The sequence below is a fragment of the Dromiciops gliroides genome, chromosome 3 (genome assembly GCF_019393635.1).
Source record: "Dromiciops gliroides isolate mDroGli1 chromosome 3, mDroGli1.pri, whole genome shotgun sequence".
NCBI classification, from domain to species: domain Eukaryota; kingdom Metazoa; phylum Chordata; class Mammalia; order Microbiotheria; family Microbiotheriidae; genus Dromiciops; species Dromiciops gliroides.
This window is the reverse complement of record NC_057863.1, coordinates 305301335-305319680: the sequence shown is the minus strand read 5'-3', so window position 1 is coordinate 305319680 and position 18346 is coordinate 305301335. Positions and strand designations below refer to the sequence as shown.

The 18346-nt window shown below is 39.0% G+C and overlaps 2 protein-coding genes across 6 annotated transcripts in view; one reads left to right on the top strand and one right to left on the bottom strand.

Annotated features, from left to right (window-relative positions):
• CMSS1 (cms1 ribosomal small subunit homolog) overlaps positions 1-18346 on the bottom strand; it is a 416392-nt gene that overhangs the window by 346265 nt on the left and 51781 nt on the right. The gene's annotated exons all lie outside the window — the stretch shown is intronic.
• FILIP1L (filamin A interacting protein 1 like) overlaps positions 1-18346 on the top strand; it is a 348713-nt gene that overhangs the window by 285998 nt on the left and 44369 nt on the right. The gene's annotated exons all lie outside the window — the stretch shown is intronic.

Sequence of the window (18346 nt, the reverse complement as noted above, 5' to 3'; positions counted from 1 at the left end):
TCAGTACGCTGATTACTGCTTTAAGTGATTTAACTGCAAATTTTGTGTGAAATATCAAGAACATGCTCAAGAATTATCATGTGCTCCGGCTTGAAAGGAAAACCAATTTAAGTCTTAGAACGGAAGGCTCGCTCTTTAACTAGCCTGCATCTATCTATACACAATACTTCTCCTTTCTGAATCAAGCATGCAAATGTCAATGTGGAAAGAGGAAGTAACTAACTGCCAGAGCTTTGAGTTCTAACTTTTTTTGCTTCACCTCTGGTCACTGGATAAATACACTAAATATATTCACCCTAAGATGATGTCTTAGATCAAGGTGTGCTCTGTGGAAAACTGCTTTCTTGACAGGATTTGTCTCCAAAAAGGATTTTGTTATTTAGTAGAGCTTTGGGGTTTTGAACATAATGACATCTGAACCTGGAATGAGCTAAAGCTATAAATTAATTCTGATGGTATAGGAATACACATTTAGCAAGCTCAATAAAAATGTATAGGATATTTGGCTTCTTTTCCAAAAATTAAACTCAGTAGAATTTTTTTTTCTAATCACAAGTATACAGTTCTTCCAAGTTGAGAAAGCAGATTGGCTGCTATATTGTAGTTGGAATGAAATAGTTATATGCTTTTTTTGGTTATGCTGTACTTGGACTAAACATATATTAGAAGACATAAAAATTAAATCTACTGTGACAGAACTATTTCCTCTTAAAACTCACCCCTGTGTTTTATAGTATGTATAGTGGAGACTAAGTGTTTCACAGGCATAGCTTACTGACACGTGAATAGCTGTAACTGAGTTTTTAAAGATACCTCTGCCTCTGGTGGACCGTGAACACTCCCACCTTGTCTACTGGAGCTAAAGCAGGGCAATATAATAACATAGAAATTGGTTGGAAAGGGGGGTTGTTGTTTTTTTTAATTCAAGATTTCAATTTTAAGTGAAAAGACAAAAGAGACAGTAAGAAATTTAACATCTGTAAATCTTTTTTATTCCCTCCAAACCTGGGTCATGCTTACATATTACTATTATCTCCTGTTATCAAGTTCTTAGAAATTCCTGAGGACAATAACATCTTCCACTTTTGTCTGGATGAGTAGAATTTTACCAATCTACAGTGGTAATTAGCGATTAGAGAAAATGTATTTTTTCATTCAGGCTGAAAACAGGTTAAGGGACCTGCAAGTTAGCACTGATAAGTAGGTTTCCCTAGAACTATTATTTTCAGCTTAGAGAAGCCTACAATAATAAGAAGAGGGGGGGAAAAGGGCCAACACCCAGGCCATTGTGAAGAAATACTGAATATGCAATAACAAAGTTGTTTATTTGGTATAGGCTGTAATTGGGAGAGGGAAAAATCCCTGCCTTAGGCAAAAGGTTATTCTGCTCTTTTGAATCTAATATAGAAGGGAAACAGAAACCATTAATTACTGTTCCAGCTATACCCAAAGTACCATCTGCACCATAAGCTGCAGCTAGCCTGTTGAAAATCATAACCTGTATCAAGGCTCTTTGCAGCTGCATTTCCCATAGTCTGGATTTTTTAAAGCACTGATCCCCTCCCCGCCACACACACACCCCACTCACCTCCACAAAATCCACCTCAGCATTCCAGTCTTTTCCCACTTTATTATTTTTTAAATCATTGTTTAAAGCACCTTAGGGGGCACCCCTATTTCAAACCCAAATTCTTCCTAAATTTGTATTCTCTTAGGATGGATAATCACTTCTTAATTCTCAGGAAATCTACGTGTCAGAAAGAGTTCATTTTAAAACTGATATGGATATAACTTTCAAAGCTAATAAATGTGTGTCAACTTGATAAAGTTAATATAACTCCACCCCACCCCCGTACACAGTTAGTGAAGGGAGACAGTCTTCGCCTGCTGAGCACCGGCATCTTTGGATTATTTTCCAAATGTTGTGATTGATTCTATAGTAACAGCCAATATGAAAACACAAACCAGCCCTTCTTAATTTTCACTCAAACCCAAATTCCCTTTAGATACAAGTCCTTAGAAGGCTTCCAGGATTTTCGTGCCAAATGTGCACTGATATGACAAAATGAAAATGAGGGAAGGAGGACAAAATTACCCTGCTATTTGGGCACCTTCTGCAACACAGGTATCAACAATGTCAGTAACTCTAAATGTTGGCAGCAAGATTCCCAAGATCCTTTGGGGGGGGGGGGGAGGAAAGAAGGTGTCATATTTATTAAAAATACTGGAGAAGAACCATAATTTGAATGGTAGATCTCCAACCTATTTTAGAAGCTTGACAAAAGTACTAAGTTTTCACTTTTTCCTTCCCTTCTAGACCTAAAACAAAACCCCCTCATATGCTTTAAACTACTGTGATGTAACCATCAAGTTAAAGTGTTTTCTTAGGGCTTCTTAAGTTGTATCTGACTAAAGCTTTAAGTATGAAAAGGTAAAATAACAGGTGATCAGCATCATAGGTATCTTAGTAAATATTCTGGGACTGCTTCTGTCTTCACTATAATTTTTTTGAGTTAGTCTGTAGTGACTGAATATGAATAGTGGCAGTTAATGAGCCATTTTCCCACTGAAATGAACTGGTGTTACAGAGAACATAGAAGTGTGTGTTTTTTACACTTCTAAGTGGAAAAGAGAACTCAAAATTAGCCTATGGGGGAGAAGTAAAAAAAATGGGATGGCACAGGACAATGTTTTTACATAAGCCTCGAATACTGCACCCCACCCCCCTGCAATGCATTCTCATCAAAGAATGAAGTCAGCCCCTGAAGTTAAGACTCTTGGGCTTCTGGTAAATCTATCATCCCCATGCACAAGCTAAATGAATGATGGGCTCTTTCTCCAGTCTGAAAACAGTTTCTGAGTTCAACTGAGAAACAGAATCTGGGGGAGTAGTAGAAAGATCCAGAACTAAGAAAAAGCTCAAAGAATTAGGCACCCCTCTTTCTCTCCATCATATCAAGAGACTCTAAAATGAATCCTGACCTAAAGAATAAGCCGATTTACCATAGTTGGGAAATTCTGGGTGCATAAAGAAGGTTAGAAAGGCATAGCAATTCAAGAAGACCACTCACTGGTCCTTCATGAGTGCTAGGGAAGACAGGGTGGTGTAGTGGAAAGAGCCCCGAAAGAAACTGGTTTTGAATGCTACTTATTAGCTGCTGTGTGTGACCTTAAGGAAGCTCCATTCTCTAAGCCTCAGTTTTCTCATGTTTAAAATGCAAGGGCTGGCCTAAAATCTTTCTAAAATCCCTTTTTTTCTCTTGAGCTTAAGTTCACAAGTGTTCCTCACCTCTTTCCTCCATGCATCACTCATTAGCACATTATCTTTAGTTACTGGGTTAATGATAGTAGCTGTTTCAATCCTGAAACCCAGAGCAGGGAATACCAAATTAATAGCCCTCTTTTCCCTCTCTAGCCATCTTCATGCCCTCATGTCCTGTTCAGATCAGAATAATATGGATCATGAAGGAAATAATCACTTAAGAATATGGCTGGATATTGGAATGAGGAAGGAGATGGAGCCCATTCTATCCATACTCATCAAAGCACTGGTCTGCATGCATACACATTGGCTTTGAATGCCTGGTTTCCCATTTTTCAAGTAACTGTTGGTTCCAGCTTGAATACCAGAGGCGACCAGCATAAAACAATGTATTATAACGGTAGAGGGATGTAATGAGCTCATCAGGTGTGGGTAGAGATGGAAACCAGGGCAATATCAAGCTTATTTGGTTTGAGGGAGGGTGCTAAATATGCTCTCCCCTTAGGGGCATTTAAGCACATGGCAATCATTACCCTGGCCTAAGTTTGGAAAGCTATCCATAGCAACCACTGAAGCCCAACAACTAAATTATCATTTCTGGAGAAACATTAACAGACACCTATTCACCAGAAGCAGTCTGAACACAGTTCAGTCGTCTACATTACACCTTGATAGAGGGGCAGCACATTGCAGGGGACAGACCGAATACTGACTTCAATGGCAGGGGACACACTCCCTGTTCTGGAATGTACTTGTGTGACCCTGGGCAAGTCACTTTACATAATTTTATCACCTTCAGTTTCTTATCTATCAAATGGGGATAATAGTATTTCTACTAGCAACTTCATATGGTTATTATGAGGGAAGTGCTCCAAGTGAGCAAGGTAATAGAGAGATATACATCATATGGGCTATTCTATGCCATCCATCCTGGGTACATCTGGTACAGGCTCAAAGAATGTTAAACCCGGGACAGAGTTTAGGGATCATCCTGTACAACACCTTCTGGAAAACTATGAAATGAAATCAATTACCCAAAAGCTCACAGGGTTAATTAATGGTGAAGACAGAACAAGACTGTCTCCTGACATCCTCCCAGCCTCATTCCCCAACCCCACCCCCAGCCTCTGGGGCTGTACAATTTTCACCACTACCATTTGCTTCCTTACTCAATGAATTCTACCCAAATGATGAGCCTAGATTGTCTGAAGTAGGAACAAGAGAGTATGAGAATGTCAGGCCAGTGGAAATCATCCCGGTACAAGAGCTACTACAGATGAGCGGATTCTGTATTGAGTGAGCTTTTATCGTGTATAGATGCTGGACTCGATCTGACCTATGGCACAGGCTAATCTGCAAAGCAGCAACTCATCATCATGCTGCTTTGCTTTGTCTTCTTACACCTGGCACCTCCCCAAACGGTGGCCTCTCCTAACTTTGCAATTGCTGCTTACGGCACCACCATTCACCCAGTCTCCTATATTTATTTAAAGGTTTAGGATTATCTTTGCCTCTTGCCTCTTCCTCATATCTCATATTTAAAAACTACCAAGTACTGCCAATTCTACCTCTTCAATATCTTTCACCTCAGTCTCCTTCTCTGTTCCCATTTCTACTAATCTTGGACAGACTCTCAATGTCACCTTCCTGGACTAATTCCATAGGCCTGAAAAGCTAGGTGGCACAGTGGATAGAGTACTGGGCCGGAAGTCAGGAAGACTTCCCGAGTTCAAATCTGGCCTCAGATACTTGTTAGCTGTGTGACCCTGGGCAGGTCACTTAACCCTGTTTGCCTACATTTCCTCGCCTATAAAATGAGTTGGAGAGGGAAATGGCAAACCGCTTCAGGATCTTTGCCAAGAAAACCCCAAATGGGGTCATGGAGAATCGGACACGACTGAAAAATGACTTAATAACAACTTCCTACATTCCACATCCTCCTTTCACACCAATACATGATTATCTTCTTTATGCAAAGATATGAGAGCTTCTTTAATGTCACTATAATGTCTACTGATTAAAACTGAAATTCTTTCTCCGGTTTGCCAAGCCCATTTACAATCCAGCATCCCACCTTCCCAGCCTTACTTCACATTATGCTCCTTTGCACACTCTCCAGCATCCCATGCTTTCACATCTCCATGTTTTGCTCACACTGTTTGTTCCCTATGTCTAAAACAGTCTTCCTCTCCCTCTTGGTTCAATTCCTATACATCCCAATTCAAGTGCTATCTCCTTCATGAAGCCCTCCTGATTCCCTGCCCCAAATCAGAAGCATCCTTCCCCTTCAAAGTACTTTTTCAACTATCTAATATACTTATCATGTAAATGTTGTCTATTACTCACAGTGATGTTTGTGTCTTAAACTAGAGTAAGCCAAATAAGATTATAGGATTATAGATTAGGAGCTAGAAGGTAAAGGAAAAGACAACTGGTCCCAACCCTTTATTATACAGTTGAAGAAACTAAGGCCCAGAGAGGACAAAGACTACAGTTTATCTAAATTGTATTTACTTCTTGTGCCTAGCTCAGGACTCTGTATATAGAAGGCATTTCAAAATGTCCTATGAATGAATAAACAAACGCTTGGTATAAACAGCACTTTCTTCCCTAGGAAAACCCTGGGGAGCTTTGATTAAGCAAGCATTTGAACACCAGGTAATAATCCTAAAATTTCTGCCCACCTCTTGTTCCTGCTTAAATTGTCCAGGATATTAGCAGATGAATGATGTTGGTCAAACAGAAGTCCTAGTTCTTAAATTTCTTGCCACTCAATTGGTCAGCCACAAAAGATATTGAAGGAGAAAATGATTAAGTGTCAAGGTCTTCTGTAATTTAGTAGCAATGAAGGAAGTTAGAAGACATTTGGGTTATGAGATTAAAAAAAAAAGAAAGCAAAAAAAAAGCAGTAGGGAAGATGCAAAAATATGTGGCTAAATGAGAAAAGGGGAAATGAGGTGGATATATCTGATGAATAGAACTTAATTCACTTAAAGTCTCTCAAGCAACAAGAGCCACTCTCTTGGTTCATCCAACCAAATTGCCCTCCCCTTGCTTACTTCCCCAGTTTGCACTTTTTTCAACAACATCCTAACAACTTTCCTGCTTCCAAGATGGGTTTCATGCAGGACCAAAGGAAGACAACATAAAGCTCTGAGGCATGTGCAGTGGGAACCAACTGCCACTTAAGAAGCTACACTTGAGAATCTGGAGGTAGTCATTCTGCTAGACTTTATTTCGGGGGTCATTCATTTAAAATTCTGTCACTATGAGAAGGCACTAGGTTGTATTGGCTGTAAAAATAAAAACAGGCTCAAATAGTAAACAGGGTGCTATAAATGTTGCTTTGGATCAACAGGTGTGTAGTATAACACTTAAGTAAGTAGAAGCCAGTCCCATCTACACCCCCATGAAATCATGATGAGTAAAGGTTATGAAAGAGGGCCAGGTGAGAAGCCCTGGGGAATGGAATAGTCTCCTATAAAAAGGAACCATGTGAAACATTGCTGTTGTTTAGATTTGAATTTGGATTCCACAGCACAACCCTTATCAAGGTAAGTTTCAGAAGGGACCTGGAAGATGAGCTGAAGGGAAAATCCAGCTCAACCCCACAGTGACTAGACTTAAATGCCTTTTCTCAATAACCTTTTGCTTCTTTGGTATTCTGGTGATACTCTAGGGATATAGAACAATGGAGTGCTGGACCTGGAGTCAGGAAGATCCAGGTTCAAATCTGAACTTACTCTTACTTGCTGTGTGACCCTGGGCAAGTCACTTCACTCTGTTTACTTTGGTTTCCTCATCTGTCAAATGAGCTGGAGAAGGAAATGCCAAACTACTCCAATATCTTTGCCAAGAAAACCCCAAATAGGGTCACAAAGAGTTAGACATGACTGAACAGCAACATATGCCTCATTTCACCAAAAAGAGAAGTGATTTTTTCCATGGGCACAAATTGTTGCAGTGTCAATCCAGGGATTAAGCTTTTCCTTACCCTTAACATTAATAAACATTTGAGTCCTTATTACCTACTACACAATAGGTCCTATGCTTCATTTCTCTACACACTTTATCAGTGGGGTTTGCAAACTGTGATCTGGAGATCCCTTTAATTTCTAATATGGCAATATCAATAGGTAAAATAGACAAAAGCTTTTTTTTGGGGGGGGGATCCTCAATAAATTTTTAAGGGATGAAAAAATTTTGAGAACTGCCATACTATATTATCTTTTTGGCTCATCTAGCACCTTGCACATAGTTGGTAGGGGATTAATGATAATGACTAAAGCAATTAAGAAATTCTTCCATAAATGCTATACATAAGTTTCTTCATGTTCTGATAAAGTAATGAAGATAACAGAAGAGTCCAGACATTCACAGTCATGAGACAAAAGAAAACAATAGGGGATTGTAATTTTTCCCCCCACAGGTGATTCTGAGCTAGTCCCTTTATTCTCATAAAGCCTTGTCTTCCCCACATGAAAATAAAGAAAATGACTGTGTACCCTTTGAGTTAAAAAAAAAAAAAAAGCAACCAATGCTATATAAGGCTATCTGTGTGGCATTCTGAGACTCTTGGGGAAAGAGGCAGCAAAAATCCATGGTACTGTTATAACTCTAACAAAGACAAAACAAAAAAAGTGGGGGAATGTAAGAGAGAATCACATTTAATACTTTAGTTGGAATAAAAGATCTTTCCTTCAGTACTTGAGTCTGTTACAGCTCAAAATCATTACACTAACAGCAGCTTTAGGGATGAGGTCAGTGCATCAAGATGGACCATTTTGACAGGAGCACAGCTGCCAAATTTCATGTGTCTCACAGCCCACCAATTCTACTACAAGAACAAAAGTTTAAAGGTGAAATAAGTTTTCTCTTTTCTAAGTTAAAAAAAAAAGAAGAAGAAAATTCCTGATCAGGAATCAGAAGTGGAGTACAAAAACATTCAAAATGCAGAACCTAAGTTTCTTTGTAACTTTTAGAGTTAGGGTCTTAGAGATTACTCAGTCAAAGAGGAAGCCCAAGGTGGGACAATCAGTAGACCGGCAGTTGGGTAGCATCTGACTTGGGCAAGTCTCTGAGCCTCAGTTTCTTTATCTGTAAAACAGAGATAATACTTAGGTACTACCTACTTCACAGGGCTGCTATAAAGGAGAGTGCTTCATAATGTGCTATTATTAATACAACTTCCTTATTTTTGCAGATGAGCAAAATGAAGCCAGAGATTTAATGATTCACAACTAGAGGAAAACCCTAGATCCTAGAACATGGATCTCCTGATACCCCTTTTTTCACTATGTCTTGCTACTTCCATATTTAGGTTAACAAATAAAATTTTTAAATAATTTGTTATTAATGATAAAATTTGAAGGGACTGAAGAAGCCACATGACCCAGCAGGTTAAGCAAAACCTCAAGAGTTGAAAGTTCATGAGTTCTCCTTAGTACTTTGCCATTCAGCAAATAATGTGCAATTCAATACGTGGGAAAGTCCTATAATAATATGACTTGATTGATCACTATAGTTTACAGTGCTCTTATATAGAACAATTAATTTAATCTCATTATGACTCTCTGAGATAAGGTGGGAAAGACATTATTATTCCCAGAGGATAAGAAATTAGCTGACTTGCCCATGGTCACCCAGATAGTCACTGGCTTCTGGCTTCTGGCTTCTGGCTTCTGGCTTCTGGCTTCTGGCTTCAAGCACAAGTGATCTTGCTACTATAGCAAATTCCCTCTTAACCACAATGCAGGTCATGCTTCATTTGTTAAGTGAGACTAACTAGCATGGTGAATCAAAATTTTAAGTTGTAAGAGAATTGAACACACAAAGTCCTGCTATATAAGAAATGTGTTCAGTCACTTTTCAGTCGTGTCTGATTCTTTGTGACCCCAGTTGGGGTTTTCTTGGCAATGAGGCTGAAGTGGTTTGCCATTTCCTTCTCCAATTCATTTTACAGATGAGGAAACCCTGGCAAATGGGGTTAAGTGACTTGCCCAGAGTCACCCAGCTAGCGTCTGAGGACATATTTGAACTCTCGTCTTCCTGACTCTAAGACCAGTGCTCTACCCACCTAGCTGCCCCATATGAGAAATTGTGTTGCTGGTCTTAAAGATAGTAACTTGAGCAATTCCTTGATTACCAAGTTGGTTAAGAGAAGGAAAAGATAGTCCTCTTTCATCTAATTTTTTTTTAAACACCTGAGTTTGGGGTTTGTATTGTTTTCAGAGGCTCAGAGAAAACTATTTGAACTAAGCAAACCAAGAACTCTCTCCTAATAAAAGTGAAAACAGCCTATTGAGATGAGGTGAGAGATAAAGGGAGAGGGTGTGTTCTAAAACTGATAAAAAAGACCTTAGAACTAGATCACTTAGGGAAACCCACAACTTTGGTAGATGAGGGAAGTGACTTCTGCTGGTGTGGTGTATCCTAACAAACTACAATAATATCAGGGTTATATGGAAAAAAAGAAGCTACTTAAGAACATTTTGTCATGATACCTGAAAAGCTCATATTCTACTAAGTCCAAAAGGGAAAATGAATAAAGGTAGACCTACTGGGAGAAACTGCCATGTTTTTGAGGGCCTGAGGGCTTTAGCCTTTTGAAAAGAGTATTTCCTGGCAGTAGTGGAAACACTTTTATTTTAAAAAAATTTTTTCTTTATAGTTAAATATTATCCAATTATATTTTTTAAGAAAACAAAACACTTTTAGCACACATTTCAAAAAATTTGAGCTTCAAATTCTCTCCTTCCTGGCCCTTTTTGAGAAGGCAAACAATTTGATGTGGATTATACATGTGAAGTCATGCATAACATATTTCCATATTAGCCATGTTGCAAAAGAAAACAGAAAAAATTAAAACAATAACAACTCTTTTAAAAAAATCTTGGTTTGGGCCCCAGTTCTGCCATTTATTAGTTATGTTACTTTAACCTCTGGGCCTCAGTTTGTTAGAGGAATGGTCTGGACTAGTTAGGGCCATGTGGAATTCTATTTCCAAAACTGAAGATCTCTAACTAGAGTACTTTCCAACTCTAACCTTCTTTGATTCTATGATTTCCACCCCCATACCTCTCTAGCAGTTCAAACTTGAAAAGAAATCAGATCAACAGGGCACAGAGTAGGATCAGGAATTGAATGCAACTCTGTTACTAAGGGCCCACTATGTGCCAAGCATAGTAAATGCCAGGAATACAAAGAGAAGTAAAGAGTCCCTGCTTTCAAGGAGCTCGCCTTCAAACAGGAGAAACAATATTCAAACAAAGATAAAAAAAAAAAAACCAAAGATAAACTGGAAAAAACTTCTCTGTGTTCACACACAAGGTTAACCTTGCAGTTAACCTCTTTAAAAGCAGCATGGAATCTCTCTACTTCCCTTCAATAAGGTGGCCTCTTTGTCTATGAAATTACCAGTTGGAGCTGCCACTAATACTCTTACTTCAAACAGAAACAAAAATAAATACAAAACCCAAATGAAAGTTTTTAAGGTATGTTGTTAATGCCTGTGTCCATAAAGGTTACAAGAAATACACATAAACTTTATAAGTGATCACTTAGGTAACAGATGTAACAAGATAGGAGTGACTGGACCTCACTTTAAAAGTTACTTTGTTGTTTTTTGAGTTTCGGTTGGAGATTCTTAAGGGAATATAGAAGGGTGTAGAGAGACTAGAACAAGGGGTTCTTAACTTGAAATCTATGGATAGATTTCAGGGATCTGTGAACTTGGATAACAAAAAAAAAATTACATCTTTATTTTCACTAATCTGTAACTGAAAGTCAGCATTTGCTTCAATTATAATATAGGCAACAAACATTCTGAGAAGGCTTCCATAGGCTTTACTAGTCTCCCCAAGGGGTCCATTGAGACAGCTAGTGACACAGTGGAAAGAGGGCTCAGACTGGAATCAGGAGGACCTGAATTCAAATTCTGCCACAGAAACTTACTAGCTGAGTGATCCAGGACAAATCACTTAACCTCAGTGTGCCTTGGCTTCTTCCTCAATCATAAAACAGACTTGCTGTAAGGACCAGCTGAGATAATATCTGTATAGAAAAGCTTGGCACTGTACCTGGTACACAGCAGTGACTTAATCAAGGCTGATTCCCTTCCCTTCCCCATGACAGGGAAAAAAAAAAAGGTTAAAAACTTCTACACTTGAGTTCCAGAAATCAGGAAAACTTAGGCTCGAGATTTAGCTCTTACATCACCAGTATGATCTCTGGCAAATCAAAGCCTCCCAACACTTCAGTTTCCTCATCCATATGGGGAAAGGAATTTATAAAACTTAAAGGGGAGGAGACATTGTGAGTTGTTATTATCCCCCAAAGCTTTATAAGCTAGAAAACAACAGTACTTTACTTTTTCCCTTTTTGCACAAGACAGAAGACAAACAAATTTATGGGGAAATAACTGAAGAGACTCAGGCAAAGCAGCATAGTCATTCAGCCACATAATGGGAAATGGAGTGCTTATTAGTAATAATCCTTGTCTATCTACTGGATTCCCTGATTACCCCACGAGAGTTTTTTAGTTCTCTGAGGAGTGAGGGTTTTCTTTATTTGCTCCATTTCCCTTTCTACGGCAGGAGGCAGGGCTAACATTATAAACGAGGGAAGATAGTTTCTTTTTAAGAGGCAGTGTAGCTTAGTGTATAGAGTTCAGGCCTTAGAGTGGCAAAGACTTTGGTTGGAATCTTTAAATACTATGTGGCCAGAGACCGTCACTTAATTTACGTTTAGGAGTTTCTTTCTCTTCATCTAATACATTAAAAAAATACCTAAAGTGTCTACTTGTAAGAGTGAAATAATATCATGTACATTAAGAACTTCACAAATATCAATAAACCTAAAAGTATAAGATAAATCAAACATTTGCCTTTCTTAAAATCTTAGCTTTTCTCATAAAGCAAGAACTGGCAGAAACCAAACAGGCAGGCATTCAAATACAACCAAGTCATGCAGATGATGAATGCAGATATGCAAAAAGGTAGAAGTGTAGAATAGTAGAGAGTGCTCGACTGGGAGTCAAATCTCACTTCAGATACTGTGTGATCCTGGGCAAGTCACTGAACCTCTCTCAGACTCAGTTTCCTTATCTGCAAAATGAGGGGGATGGCCTTGATGTCTTCAACATTCCTTTCTGCTCTAAATCTATGAATCTATAAGCCTATGATAATCTGAAGAAGAAAGGTCAAATTCTTGACCTGAAAACTGGGATCATTAAGATTTTGGGGAGCAGGCTGTTTACATTTAGCATTGAGACATATTTAACCATGGCGTAAAAACCAAGGGTTGTCTTGTTTTTGTTTTTGTTTTAACAAACAATGCTAAGTGTCAGAGCATTCGATCTTCTCTAAGTTTGGAAGGGAGCAGCTGAGAATAGGAAAATGTAATCCAAATGTCCTGGGTTGCTAGTCTAGGGAAAATTAAACGAGGCTCAGATGACCAAAACAATTTTACAGATTTTTACATTGCACGCAAGGGGGCATTCAAAACAGAGGCCACAGGAAAAATAGCCACTTGCTCTTGCTGAAACTCTAGAATAAAACTTTCCACCTGCCTGTGATTAAGCCGTACATATGGCTAAAACTTGGAGCTATCCAAAAATCACAGCAAAGACATAAACCAATTATCCTCAGTTACTATAAAGAAAGTGGGGGAGTAGGCATGAGATGCTATGTCTTGTTTAAGTATCAAATTTTTCCTCAGCAGCCTAGCCAAGTATCAGCCTCAATCCATCTACTCTTTTAAGGTACTTCCTAAGAAGAGGAGGGCAGAACACAGTGTGTCTTCTCTGTCAGCCCTTCCTTAGCTTCCTCATTTACTAAATTAGAGTTAAAATAGCAATAAAGTAACAATACTCTGGGAAGGGAACAGGAGGAAATGTCATACATTCTAACATTTTTGGTTTTCCTCTATTTCCCAAAACATTGAAAATCTACTAATCAGAATAAAATTTAAGCCTCTGTTGTTTTGGTTTCTATTGTGTGTATGTTTGTGTTTTCTGTTGTTTTTTGTTTGTTTGTTTTTTTAAGTTTGAGGCTGCCTTTAAACAAGTTAGAAAACTTCTGGTTTTCTAAACATACCATGTTAGCCACTGATACTTTGTTAGGCAGACAGACTACAAGGAGGTGAACACTGGTGAACTCATTCATTCAGGCAGATGGCTTAACTGATCACCAGCTAGGTCTTTTTATGTTACATCTGACAAATTGAGCATCAATAGATTGAAAGCCAAGCAAAAATGCAGAGTCTCTTTTAAGATGTACAAGAACCAAGGCCTTTATTTTTTTTTAAGTTTTTGGCTCCGTTGAAGTCCTGGGAAAGTAAAAACTGCCTTCTTTACACACACATGCAAAAGATGCTAAGAAAACGAGACAATGTTGCATGTTAACACAAAAAATAACTTTCATTTTCATACATGATGACAACTTATGGACTGGAAAGTGAAGATCAAAAATGGAGGAAAAATGCTTCATATACAAAATATATTTTTTCTGAAATTGTCTATTTGTACATTCCATAAACTTCTAAAATACAGAAGAAATATATCTTAATAGATCAGTTGAACCCTGATAAATGAAGGAAAAGTTCATACAGATATAATGACTTAATTTACTTGATAAAACCCAACAAGCTTATGTCTGAGAGGCATGGTATCAGGCCCACAATGCCCGCTTACATAAGACCACCTTCTAAAATTCTTTTCCAAGAACTTTACTTCCTTGAAATGTTCTGAGGATATGGTATTTATAACCAGCTTCCTGCCCTAGGAAATATTATTTTTGGAAAAGTTCCAATTTCTTAAAACTATACTAAAATAATTATTAATTTGCACCAAATTATTCGATTTAATATGTTACAAATCTAATAAGGTACTATTTTTAGTGTCTAATGATGACAAAAAGCCATATAAAATTTAATAAAAGTAGTTTCAAAAGTTGCTTTTTTTCCTTAATTATGGTTATTTTCTGTATAGTTGTTTTGTTTTTTAAATTTGATTGATGAGCCCCATCTTACCATAAACATTTGTCCTAGAGAAGTCTAATTAAAAGGGGTTAAATAAAAACCTTTTGGAAATCTAAACTTTCCTTTTTATGCCTCATACAAATGTTTGTTGTATATCTAGCCACAAACAGAGAACCCTGGATTAGAAGATGAAAATTCTGTACTTGAGTCCTAATGTATGTATTAATTGTGATCTTAACACCATTTTTCACACATCCTCTTAGATAGAGTACACTTCAATTTAAGCTTAGAGTTGTCAAGGGTTTTGTTTTTTAAGTAGTCAAGATGATTTTCATTACCTTCTCCCTATTTGAGAAAGATCATGATCTCCAAAATCGGACTGCAGTGTAGCATAGGGAATGGAGCACTTGGGGACTGAAAACATTTGGATTAAAATCTGACCTTAGATACTTACTATCTGTGAGACCTTGGGTAAGTCACTTAACCTTAGCTTTCTCCTTTGTAAAATGAGGTTATACTCAATATGGCCTCTAAAGCCCTTTTTACCAAGAACCCCAAAAAATCAGTGCACCTGAACTGTTTACAGAAAAATCTATAAGAAAATGAACTGCCCAGCCAACCCCACTCAGTTCATAACCATCAAAAATTCCAATGATTTGTTGGCTTTCTCAGACAACCTGGGCATGAGACATCTTATTAAGTCATTACATCACCTTCCCACCAATATTTTGTATTTACCTTGCACCTTTCTTCTGAGGAGCTCAAAAAGTATTACAAAAATCCTTATTAATCCTCCCAACATTCCTTCCCAAGGTCACCAAGCCAAAGCCTAGCAGAATCTTGAAAAGGGGGGCACCCCAAATCATGGAACTTCCAAGTCAGCATTCTACCCATGAGAACACCCAGCCTTCTTTGTCCATAAACGGGTGAAGTCTCAGAATAATATAATCCCAACAGAAATCAACCACAAAGTAATGTCGTGCTAAAGACACTGAGGACCTGGGTTCAATACTGGCTCTGTGATTGATAATGCATGAGACTTTGGGGAAGTCACTTATTTCTCTGAGCCTCAGTTTCCTCAAGCTCAAGATGAAAAGGTTGAACTAATCTAAAGGACTTCTAAACTTCCTCGAAACCTATGGTTATACATGCTTTCTTTCTTTTTCTTTCTTTTTGAAGCAATCAGAGTTAAGTGACCTGCCCAGGGTCACACAGCTAGTAAGTGTATGAGGATGTGAACTTAGGTGTCCACATGACTGGATCCCGCTGCCTCCTGCCACCACCTTTTCTTAAATTTACAAAATAATAATGGCAAAGACAAGATGATGGTCAAGCTTTAGGAAAGTCAGTTCCCTTAACTTTATCGGATTTTTACTTGGGGATTCATACATACTTAGCAATACTAAACAACCAAAAAACGTTCAAAGAAAGGCACATGATGTCCTCATTCAAGGTGTGGCACGATGGGGGGGTGGGGAGAAATGAATAATCGCTGGTCTCCAATAACTGAGCCTTAGATGAGAAAAACAAGTATTATAGCTATTATAAAGAATTTATATATATATATATATATACACATACACACATATATAAATAAAAGTTATTTCATAAACATTAAATATATTCAAAGGAAATGACAATCTACTTGGGGCTTCCACATGGAAGGATGGGGCTGAAAGGAATGCTCTGAAGGCAGTCCTGGAGAGTTAATGGATGTCCCGTGTCCTTGAGGAGCACAGGTGGACGGATCTCTCTCAGGCATTGGTGCTGGGGGTGGGGGTGGGGGGTAAATTCTGCCCCCTAATACCATTCTGGCTTCACACCATCACTCAGAAGCATTACCTTATGAGGCAGTGAGGTGGCAGGTAAATAAAGCACTAGACCTGGAGTCAGGAAGTTGTTGTTCAGTCGTGTTTAACTCTCCATGACCCCATCTGGGGTTTTCTTGGCAAAGATACTGGAGTGGTTTGCCTTTTCCTCCTCCAGCTCATTTTACAGGTGAGAAAACTGAGGCAAAGAGAATTAAGTGATTTGCCCTAAATTCCACAGCTAATAAATGTCTGAGGCCAGAAATGAACTCAGGAAAATGAGTCTTCCTGACTCTAGTCCTGGTGCTCTATTCACCGTACCACCTAGTTGCCCAGGACTTTGCTAGCTGTATGATTCTGTGTGCCTCAGTTTCTGCATCTGTAAAATGGGAGTATTAACAGCAACCTACCCCAAAGGTTGTTATGAGGATAAAATGAGATAATATTTACAAAGTCCTCTGCAAATCTTAAAGCACTCTATAAATGCTAGCTATCGAGGAAATAGCCAGTTAGTCTCTCGCTGTCCTTAGACAAATCGAATGGCTAATCACGCCAATATATTTATCTGTTAAATGGGGATAATAACAGAAACCTAACTTATATAGGGTTGTTGTGAGGACCAAACGAGAGAGTACTTGGAAAGCACTTAGCACAGTGCCTGGCACCCAGCAGGCTCTATGCAAATGTTTATCCTTCTTTTTGGCTTTGGCTTTAGTTACTCCTGTTGGGCTTTCAGTCACCCTCCTCCAAAATATCTGACAGGAGCTCATCTGTTACACTGTTACCCCCTAACTTTTACTTTATTTTTTTTTACATATTCAGGTGCATTGCAGCTGAAATTGTTTTATGTTTAATTTAACAGACTAGGCTTGTTGGCAGCGTGCCAACTCTGCCACCAACTCACTGTGTGACCTTGAACAAGAAATTGTGACCAGTTGGCACTTCAGTTTCTTTACCTGAAAAAAGAGTCTGAGGCTGATGCTGCTCATATGGCCATATTTATCTGGTTTGCAAAGCTTTTGCTATCAAAAACCCATATTTCTTAAAACCCCATGTGCAGAAAACACATGTTCCTTTGACCCTCTTGTTTCTTGTTGTTTTCAGTCATTTCTCACACTTCATGACCCCAACTGGGGTTAAGTGACTTGCCCAGGGTCACACAGCTAGTAAGTGTTAAGTGGCTGAGGCCACATTTGAACTCAGGTCCTCCTGAATCCATGGTGCCACCTAGCTGCCCCAAAAGACACTTTTTGTTTTGTTTTGTTTTGTTTTGTTTCCGGGCAGTGAGGATTAAGTGACTTGCCCAAAGTCACACAGCTAGTGTCAAGGGTCTGAGGCTGGCTTTGAACTCAGGTCCTCCTGAATCCAGGGCGGGTGCTTTATCCACTGTGCCACCTAGCTGCCTCCTCAACTGGGGTTTTCTTGGCAAAGATACTGGAGTGGTTTGCCATTTCCTTCTCCAGCTCATTTGACAGTTGAGGAAACTGAGGCAAACAGGGTTAAGTGACTTGCTCAGCATCACAGAGCTAGTAAGTGGCTGAGGCCACATTTGAACTCAGGTCTTCCTGACTCCAGGCTCAGCACTCTATCCACTTATAAACTTGGCTGCTCTTCCTCTCCCTCTAAACCACCACTGAGCTGGGGTTGAGGAGGGCCAAATCGTTCCAGATATAGAATTTAAATATTTTACTACTCCACGATATAATTTGGATTGGGAAATACTAGATGAGATGATTTCTAAACTCTCTTCCAGCTTTAAAATTCCATGACACTGACTATCCACTGAGCAACCCCACCCCTGGATTACTCCTCCCCATTCATTTCCTCCACTCCTACTCACTTGTGGATGAATGGAGTTTAAGGAAACCACGTAAAAGCTGCAGCAAGAGCCACTACAGATTTGTTCTTTGACCTCAAGTGGGTCCTTACCTCATAAAGCCATCTTGTAATCCTCACTTACTGGTTCTCAATCCCACTCCCTACAGGAGTTATTCCAAACCTTCTCCTCTCCCTCCAAACCTTCCACACCACCCTCTCCCTCACGCTCCCACTTCCACTCCCCCTCTCAGCTGTGGATGTCCCCTTTCCTGAGAAACAGAGACTAAATGTTCTTAGGCTCCTCTCTGTGCATCCCCAAACACTCTGACATCATCCCCCACTCAGTCTCACATAAAGGGCCAACTCGACATATGTTCTTGACCACATCCCCTCCCATCTTCTCCTCCTCCTATAACCAAGTCCAAGTTCCTCTCAGCCTTTAAAACACTCTTGTTTGAACCTATTCAAACTATTGTTTTAT